This window comes from Heterocephalus glaber, unplaced genomic scaffold (assembly GCF_053883595.1).
Source record: "Heterocephalus glaber isolate CG9 unplaced genomic scaffold, H.glaber_assembly_v1.0 deba00001781, whole genome shotgun sequence".
In the NCBI taxonomy this organism is placed as follows: domain Eukaryota; kingdom Metazoa; phylum Chordata; class Mammalia; order Rodentia; family Bathyergidae; genus Heterocephalus; species Heterocephalus glaber.
Genome location: NW_028258467.1, coordinates 3383331 through 3391989, shown reverse-complemented (window position 1 = coordinate 3391989; position 8659 = coordinate 3383331). Strand labels below are relative to the sequence as shown.

The 8659-nt window shown below is 44.6% G+C and overlaps 1 protein-coding gene across 6 annotated transcripts in view; it reads left to right on the top strand.

The window, feature by feature from the left end:
* Nucleotides 1–8659, top strand: part of Abca3 (ATP binding cassette subfamily A member 3) — a 58639-nt gene that overhangs the window by 640 nt on the left and 49340 nt on the right. Inside the window, exons 2-4 of one of the 6 annotated variants that reach the window (XM_087203029.1) lie at nt 1520–1570; nt 3812–3947; nt 8278–8480. The exons of 1 other annotated variant lie outside the window; for it this stretch is intronic. The gene's annotated coding sequence lies outside the window, so the exon portion shown is untranslated. The remainder of the gene's footprint in view (nt 1–1519; nt 1571–3811; nt 3948–8277; nt 8481–8659) is intronic. 4 more of the 6 variants (XM_087203030.1, XM_013065609.3, XM_087203032.1 and 1 more) reach the window with 4 other exon arrangements.

Below are 8659 nucleotides of genomic sequence, written 5' to 3'. Positions count from 1 at the left end.
GTGTATGCGGCTGGCCTGCCGAAGTGGAGAGCTACAGCCCAGGTGCCCGGGTCGGTGTGCCTGCCAGTACAGGGTAAGCCCCAAGAGCAGCGCTGCCTTCCACACCTAGGCCTGGGCAGGTGCTCCTGACTGTGCTGCATTCGTGAACTCCCCGCCACTTTACTGTGTGCATCGCTAAGAGAGCTGGCCTTTGAGGGTATTATCGCCTGCCCCTTCCCTCCTGGTCTGGAACCTTCGTTAAGCATAGATGCACTGTGTGGATATTTGCACTCCTGGCATATAACAGGCCCTCAGGAAATCCTCCTGGAGTAAGTGGCTGAGGCCCTGTAGCAGTGTGGAGACCCAGGCAAGGCTTAAAGGGTTGAGTTCCACTCTCCTAAGCAATCCTATTTCTTTCAGAAAGTTTTGGTGCTGCCTTTGGTAAACTTAAAAAGAACTAAGACCGCTATCAGAAAGCTTGCCTCACGGGAAATGCAAGAAAAAGGGGCAAAATCAGCAAAAATGGAAGCCATGGGAATTTCTCCCACTCTTGTTTTCTTTTTTAACTTCTCGGAGAATTGTTTTTTAATTCAACTGTCATTGTAGCTGATAGATAAGGATGACATCTTTCCCTCTCTAGGTGACCTACCACCATTCTCATGAGACAGCCTTTTAGAGCAGGAGTGAGTAGCTGGAGTTGTTTTTCACAAGCCGCTTGCCTTCCCCAGCCATGCCAGGCAGTCTCATGGGAACCTGGAATCATACATCTCTGGGAACCCAGATTAGTCATCCAAGTTTTCAGTTTCTCCTCTATCCCTGTTTCCTGCAATGCCAGGAATCTCCTCTGCTATGAGTCTGTCCAGGGGCAACATTCTAGAACTCTGGGGTCTGCCCATGGCTACTCTATTGGGCAAAGCAATGCATAATCAAAAATAACTGGACATGGCTTTTGCTCTTGAGGATTTTACAGTGGAGCTAAAAGGGTGATTTATTCACAAGTAACTGTGGCATAAGGCAGAATGAGATAAGTGCCACAGGTCTCAGAAGTGGAGGAAACGTGGCTTTAACAGGAACCGAGGTGAGCCCAGGCTGCCCAATTGGAACTGGCCAGGAAAACATTCCCAGGTGCAGATCAGAGCTCAGAATCTCTGAAGATGGGTATCAGATGTCTATTTCTGTCTGAAAAACCCCAGAACATACCATTATGCCACCAAGCCAAAGAACCCTTACACTAGGCTTATCAGGGTGCTTCACAAGGAAGGAACCAGGAAACATCCAGGAAATGATAGATAGGTTTTGACAGGTAGAGCAAGATGTGTTGGGTGGTATTCAAAGTAGATAGAGTGCTGGAGACCCTCATCCTGTGGAAAAAGGTCTCTTGACCCATCCTTGCTGGTAGTGCCCTTTACCTGGATAGCTCAAGACATCAGGGAGATAGACACTCGAATAAGCCCCTTGCTGCCTTGCTTGTTACAGAACATCCATAGTTACCTCTCTCTGGGGATTCTTGGTGCCTCATTATCTCATTTCATACACCTAGGAAGGAAGAAAGTCTTGCTGAACAGGGAATAGGACCAAGGCCACAACAACGGTAAGGAAAGCAGGTAGCAATGCAGATTTTGTGGCACTCTCTCCCAAGACCCCTCTTTGGGCCACATCTTTGGTTCAAAGTACAAATAAGTTCACCAGGATCTTATGGCCCAGCCCTGGACAGAGTATGTGGTAGTAAGAGTGACCCAGAGAGCTGAGTCTCCACTTGGACTGCAGAACAGACCACCCAGCCTCAGATCTGGCATCCTGGAGCTCAAGGACAATGACTGTGACTTGTAGATTTCTTCCTGCTTCATCCTCACAAGGACCACTGTGTAAACAAGTTGTGCTCAATGTTGTTTTCTTATATACTGCTGTGTAAAAAAATTTGTGTATTCCCATATGTTACTTTTTAAATTATAAATTATAGCCATATGCTACTACTCTGACACTATAGACATAGAAATATCCACAAATATGGGCCTTTTTTTTTTTTTGGTACCAGGGATCAAACTCAGGACCTTGCACTTGTGAGGCAGGCACAGTGCCACTGAGCTAAATCCCCAGCCCAAATCTGGGCCTTTTAAAGAGATGAAACATGGGGCCCAGGGATTTAGTTCAGTGGTGCCGCCACCTGCCTCGCAAGCACAAGGTCCTGAGTTCAATGCCCGGTACCAAAAAAAAAAAAGGTGAAAGGTGAAATAAACATGATTAATTTTTTCAACACATTAGTGATACGAATACTGTCAATAAGCATGCTTTGTAAAATGAAAGCCATGTGATCAACTCCACCCCCTTTATAAACTCTTGGTGAAACCTAAGTTCCAGCATTTGAAAGCCTGGTTCAAAGTTCTGGCTTTTAAAGATTACAGTAAGTCTTCAACTTACAAATGAGCTCCATTCAGGAAGAACATTAACTCACATTTGTTGGTAAGTTTGACAAAGTGAGTTACTCACCTTTGATACAGATATGCAATGTAAAGCATAAAAAAACCAAACACACACAAGCATACTGTACGCCATCGTACTGTAAAGTAAGCACCCAGCAACACAACTGTGATAGTGTCTGCAGACATGTGAGCTACTTTCACAATTTGTTCACATCTACAAATGTTCATAATACAAGGTCTGTTCATATGTATGAAAGTTCACAACTCAAATGTTTGTAAGTTGGGGACTTAATGTATTTATTTAATTTTTGTGGTAGTAGGGATTGAGCCCCAGGTCTTGTACACGCTGGGAAAGTCCTCTACCACTGAGCTACATCTCCAGCCCTTTTTAAATTTTTATTTTATTTATTTATTTTGGTACCAGGGATCAAACTCGGGACCTTGTGCTTGCGAGGCAGGCGGTGGAACCACTAAGCTAAATCCCTGGCCCCTTCAAAATTTTATTATTATTTTTAAATTATTATTATTTTTTTGTACCAGGGATCAAACTCGGGTCCTTGCGCATGTGCAGCAGGCAGTGAAACCACTGACCTAAATCCCCAGCCTAAAATTTTATTTTATTTTATTTTATTTATTTTTTTGGTACCAGGGAGTGAACTCGGGTCCTTGTGTTTGTGCAGCAGGCAGTGAAACCACTGAGCTAAATCCCCGGCCCATAAAATTTTATTTTTGATAAAGGGTCTCACTGAGTTGTCCAGACTGGCTTTAAATTTGTGATCCTCCTGCTTCATTCTCCCAGTAGCTGGGGTTACAGGCATGTACCACCAGGCCTAGATAAATGTTCTGTTTATTTCAATTCACAATTCTTGTGGCATTTACAGGTAAACATTATAGGCCTCATACGGGCACATAGACTATGCTTTGTGGCCTGAGTATGTATTTGTTTTTCAATCCTATTCAACAGTCATAAAAAAGCTTGATGAATTGGGGCTTGTCTGTGTTTTGAGGCTATTGGGGAAGGTGGAGATTCTGGTTTCCAAGGCTTTTTGGTACGCTTGTATAGATGGTACTCTTGTAGCATCACTGGTGTCTTAGTCTGTTGGAGGGCAATCAATCCTCCCACTGCCTAGAAAGGGGGAACCTTGAAGGCTAAAGAAAGACAGACAATAGAGACTTGTGTAATTTCATAGTACATGGGGAGCTGGGAGGCCAGTGCTTCAGAGTGGGCAAAGACAAAGGCATTCCGAGCAAGCCACTGTTTAATGGGGGCACACAATAATCGGAGGGAGTATGGGTGGTGGTAATCCTATGTTGATGAGGATCTTATGTTGATGAGAGTGGCAAGGAGAGCATGCTTACAATAGTAGGTGGGATGAGATAGCAGGCTAATAAGGAATCTGTCCTTTCCCCAGGTGGAACCTTTCTCTTTTTTTTTATTTTTTATTACTACTGGGTTCTCAAAGAACCAGGATGTCTTCAGCTGATGTACTCTTCCCCTTGAGCATCACAGTATCCCAGGACCATTGAGGCCTCAACTTGTGACTGGAGGTACATGGAGTTATGTTTCCAGATACCATAGCCGGCTCGCTGGCAATGTGACCAATATTGGATCTTAGACAGATATAATCATACTTTAATTATGAAATGATTTTTCCCCAAAATTTTGTAGAATGGCTCCTGACATTAGTCACTTTCCTCATTGCTAGGACAAATATCCAATGGAAGAGAGGTTAATTTTAACTCACATTTTTTCTTTTTTGGTACCGGAGATCGAACTCAGGACCTTACGCTTTCGAGGCAGGCGGCGTAACCACTGAGCTAAATCCCCAGCCATGACTCACATTTTTCAGAAGTTTCAGTCCATGATTGGCTACCTCCAATGCAAGAAGGCATGGTAGAAGGGTCTGGGTGGAGGAAAAACTGCTGATATCATGGCAGCCAGGAAGTAGAGAAAGAAGGAGCCAAGGAAGGAGATGAGAGCATCTTGTGTTAGGCAATGTATTAGTCATGTTCCTATCATTGTAACAAATATCTAAGATAAGTTAACTTATAAAGAGTAAAAGTTTATTTTGGCTCCCAGTTGCAGAGATTTCAGTCCACGATCAGTTGCCCCTTTACTTTTGGGCCTATACATCATGATGGGAAGTACTTGGTGGAACAGAGCTGCTTACCTCATGGCCAGGAAGCAAGAGAGAAAGAGAAGGTAGCTGGGGTCCCATTCTCCCCTTCAAGTGCGTGCTCCCAGTGACCTAAAAACCTCCCAGTATGCCCCACCTCTTAAGGTTTCACCACATCCCTATACAGCTAAGTTGAGGACCTAGCTGAAACTCTGGGGGCTTCTTGGATTCCACACCATAACACATGTCCAGCACAACACATGTTCATAAATGCTTTGTTCTTGGCACAGATTATTCTGAAAAGCTGTAACACTCACATATTGTCACCTTTTCCTTGAAGGAACAATTTGGTTGTATTTGTTTAAAAGAAAAAAAGCTAGTTGGCACACTACTGCAGACATTTAAAAAAAAGTCTTCAGCTGGACATGATGGCATAAGTCTTTAATCCCAGCTACCTGAGAAGCTGAGCAAGTGAAGGCCAGCCTGGGCAACTGAGCAAGACCTAGTGTCAATTTTTTTTTTCTTGGTACCAGGGATCAAACTTAGAACCTTGCACTTGTGAGGGAGGCGCCGGAACCACTGAGCTAAATCCCCAGCTGGTGTCAAAGTTTTTAAAAGGCTAGGAAAGAATTTAAGGAAAAATAAAAAATAAAAAATAAAAGGCTAGGGATGTAGCCAATGTGAAGACCCTGGGTTCAATTCCCAGTACCCCTCCAAAAGTTACTGTGGTCACTTCCTAGATTGTTGCAAAGTATTGTAAAGCTTTGGGTATTTAAGTGTCTTTTAAAAAATTAAACACAAGCATATCTCAAAGCATAAAAACTCCAGTATATCTGAGATGCTTAAGTAAATTCATGGGTGAGGGCCCAGCATCACCCTCCCAGCCCCTGTGTCGTAGGATCGTCCTCTGTCAGGACGCCAAGGCTGATAGGCCACCAAGAGTGCCAGAATCCATAGATGTATTGAATATCAGTAAATCTAATTTTTCTCATTTTTAAGGAAATATACTTACAAATAGAATTTTGCATCATTCTACCATTGTCCCACCCCACAAGGAGACCAATGATAGGGTTCAGAGATGAGGTCCACACTAGATAAATGTGCTTGCTCTTCTCAGCCCCCCACCCCTGTTTTTATAGTATTTATTGGTGTTTGAGCATTTCATCTGCAGAATCCATCAAATTGAACATTTTCAACTCTTTACTATGTGTGCCACTCCACCCTCCAAAAGATCATGTACTGGGTAAAAATTTGAACAAATCTACACAGCCTCCAGGATTGCTTCACATGGGAACATGCCCATGGTCTTGGTGACATGAAACTGGGTCTGCTTTATTTTATGACTAATTCCCTGCTACTGCTGTTCCCAACATGTCCATGTGCATTTTTTAGACCAAACTGCTGTTTCCCACATGTGTTCTTTTGCTTCTCAACGATCCTGTATTGCCCTCCCCTCTCAAGACTGGTCTCTGACCCTCTCTCTGCCTCTCGCTCTCTCTCTCTCTCTCTCTCTCTCTCTCTCTCTCTCTCTCTCTCTCTCTCTCTCTCTCTCTCTCATATGTGTGCATAATTCCTATCTTCTCAGAACCTTGTGATACTATTCTAGCTTCATTTATAGCATTCCTAGACTGTGAGCGCCTTGGATTGAGAACATTATCAATTTTATTAGCACCTAGTACAAGTCCCCATCACACAGTAAGCACTTGGCAAAAGTTTGTTGAATGAATAGATGCTTTTTGTCTTGTGTATCATAAAGGCCACAGAGGCTACCAGCAAATGTTTATTAAATACCTATCCTGCTTTCTTCAGCAGGCACACACACAGACCTTTGATCCAGCTGATAGTTTGGGGTTCCCTGTGTCCTAAAAGCATTTCAAGCGGGGCAAGGTCCCAGTGAAACACACTGAGCATGGCCAGTGCTGCCTACATGGCACCTCTCAGTTGCACGCCTGTGGTAAAGTGAGCAGAACCATGGTCCTTGGCTGTCTTTGGAAAACCTTGGGAGATCTGGCCATGCCTTTACAGAGGCTGGCTCTTTCCTCAGGTGTGCCTATGCTGAGGATACTGCAGGAACACATGGCATGCTGACTCTTATGTTCTGCAGTGGGGCCCTGTACACTTCTGTGAACTGGTCTGGAGCCCCCATCCACCCACCTCCTGCTGCTGCCGCCACCAGCACTGCATCTCTCTTAGAAGCATTGACAGTGCCCTCCAGACACACAACCACAAGAGCTTCATTTGAATAGGAAGATGGAAATTAGATAGCAGGGCTGGGACTATAGCTTAGTGGTGGAGCATTTGCATGTGTGAGGCCCTGGGTTCAAGCCCCAGCATTGCAGAGGGAGGGAAGGTGGGATGGCACATTCAAACCCATTGGAAAAAGAAACACACACACACACGCACACGCACACACGCACTCACTCATACAGAAGGAGGTGTTTGGGATTCCTCCAGTTTGCTGCTGAGCAGAGCACCCAGTGTGCTCATGACCTGACACCACCCATAGCTCCCAAGCTAATAACAGTGATGGGAAAGATCATTTTGAGAGAAGTCCTGTATGCCACCAAGAGAGTTCTCAGAGATTAGGAGCCCACATTATGCACTCATTCTACACCCATTCCATTGCTCCATCTAAAAAGCAAACATTGAAATACTCAGTGCCTTGTGTAATGTTTAATATTTTAATAGTAAGCAAGCTTGTTAGTAGGGAATCTGGGGGGAGTTCTGCCTTCCCCTTCCTGGTTATGTCCCCAGGAGGAGTGCGGTGAGACCTCTTCAGTGAGATGTTCTTAGCACACTTTTGGCAGCTTTACATTGCAAGTGGCCAAATCTCTGTTTGCCTTAAAGTAGCTGGTGGGGCCCCTGGGCTGGTCCTGGATCTCAGCCATCACCACTTCTGGGGACTCTCTGTGCCACCAGTGTTGAGTGTTTTAAGGAACTTTAACTTCCTTCTTTTGTATACATCGGTTTTCGCAACCAGAAAGCTTTCCAGATTTTGTAACTGCAGGATCTCCTCCTTTAAATTCCTTTCCCCAGGAGTAGGGATGTAGCTTAGTGGCACCGCGCCTGTCTGGCAAGTGCAAGATCCTGAGTTCAATCCCTGGTACTGCAACAACAACAACAAAAAATTCCTTTGGCCAGACAGAAGAGACACAAATGTAACTCTCTGAGAAGTTAGATAAGTCACTGAGACTTAATTGAGTCCCAGCAAGGAAGGACAAAGCAACAATCAGGGTGCTAGGTTACACCAGAGCAAATAAAGTCTCTGTAGGGATGGTAGGGCTGAGGGATACTTTTTTCCCTATTGATCTCTAGTCGCACATTCTAGGAGTGATATATAAAATATAAGAAGGATGTTCACTTTCTGTAGGATACACAGGAAAGAAGAATTAGATACATAGGATAGTGGCTGAGAGCACAGATGTAGATTAAAACAGGCCAGTGGCTGAACTGACCCTGCAGCTTCCTTTCTCTGTGAGCTTGGTTTTCATCCATCAGGTGTGATGATAGCAGGAGCCAGAATCACATTAAAGGCCACCAGAATGTGGAGCTGATGAGTATAAAAGTTGAGAATACACAAGTTTCTTGTCTTATGTACCAGAGAGAGCTAAGCACTACCCCGGCCTGTGTGCTCTTTATCAGATCTGCTGTGTTAAGTAACATATTTGCAACCCATTTTGCTCTTTTACTTTCTAACTTGGTAAGAGGTGTTTTGTGATTATTTTTCCATTTATGCTCAAGCACCCTCTGTCTGCCCAAAGGTGCCAGAAAGTCATGCCTGTGAGCTGCAGGTGTCTCCTGATGTTCCTCGAGGCCATAGCACTCCTGTACCCCAAGGCCTCCCTGCTACACTCCAAAAGTTTGCTGGCCCCACTCCAGAGCCCTCTGTGCAGTGCCACCCTCACCTGGCCAGTCTGCCCATAGCCCCAAGGAGCACCTGTGTCCAGCCTCAATTGGGACTCATGTAAGTTGGGGAGTAGGAGAGGATAGTGTGTCCTTCACTGCCCTGGAGGAGTAGAAGTGAGCATCGGGATGTTTCCTTTCTTGGCCAGCCTTTTCCTGAAAAGGAAGCTACTTTTCTAATCAGAACAGTTTTAAAACTGTCACCGTTTTATATTCCTGTCTTGGTGGAAAGAGAAAGTT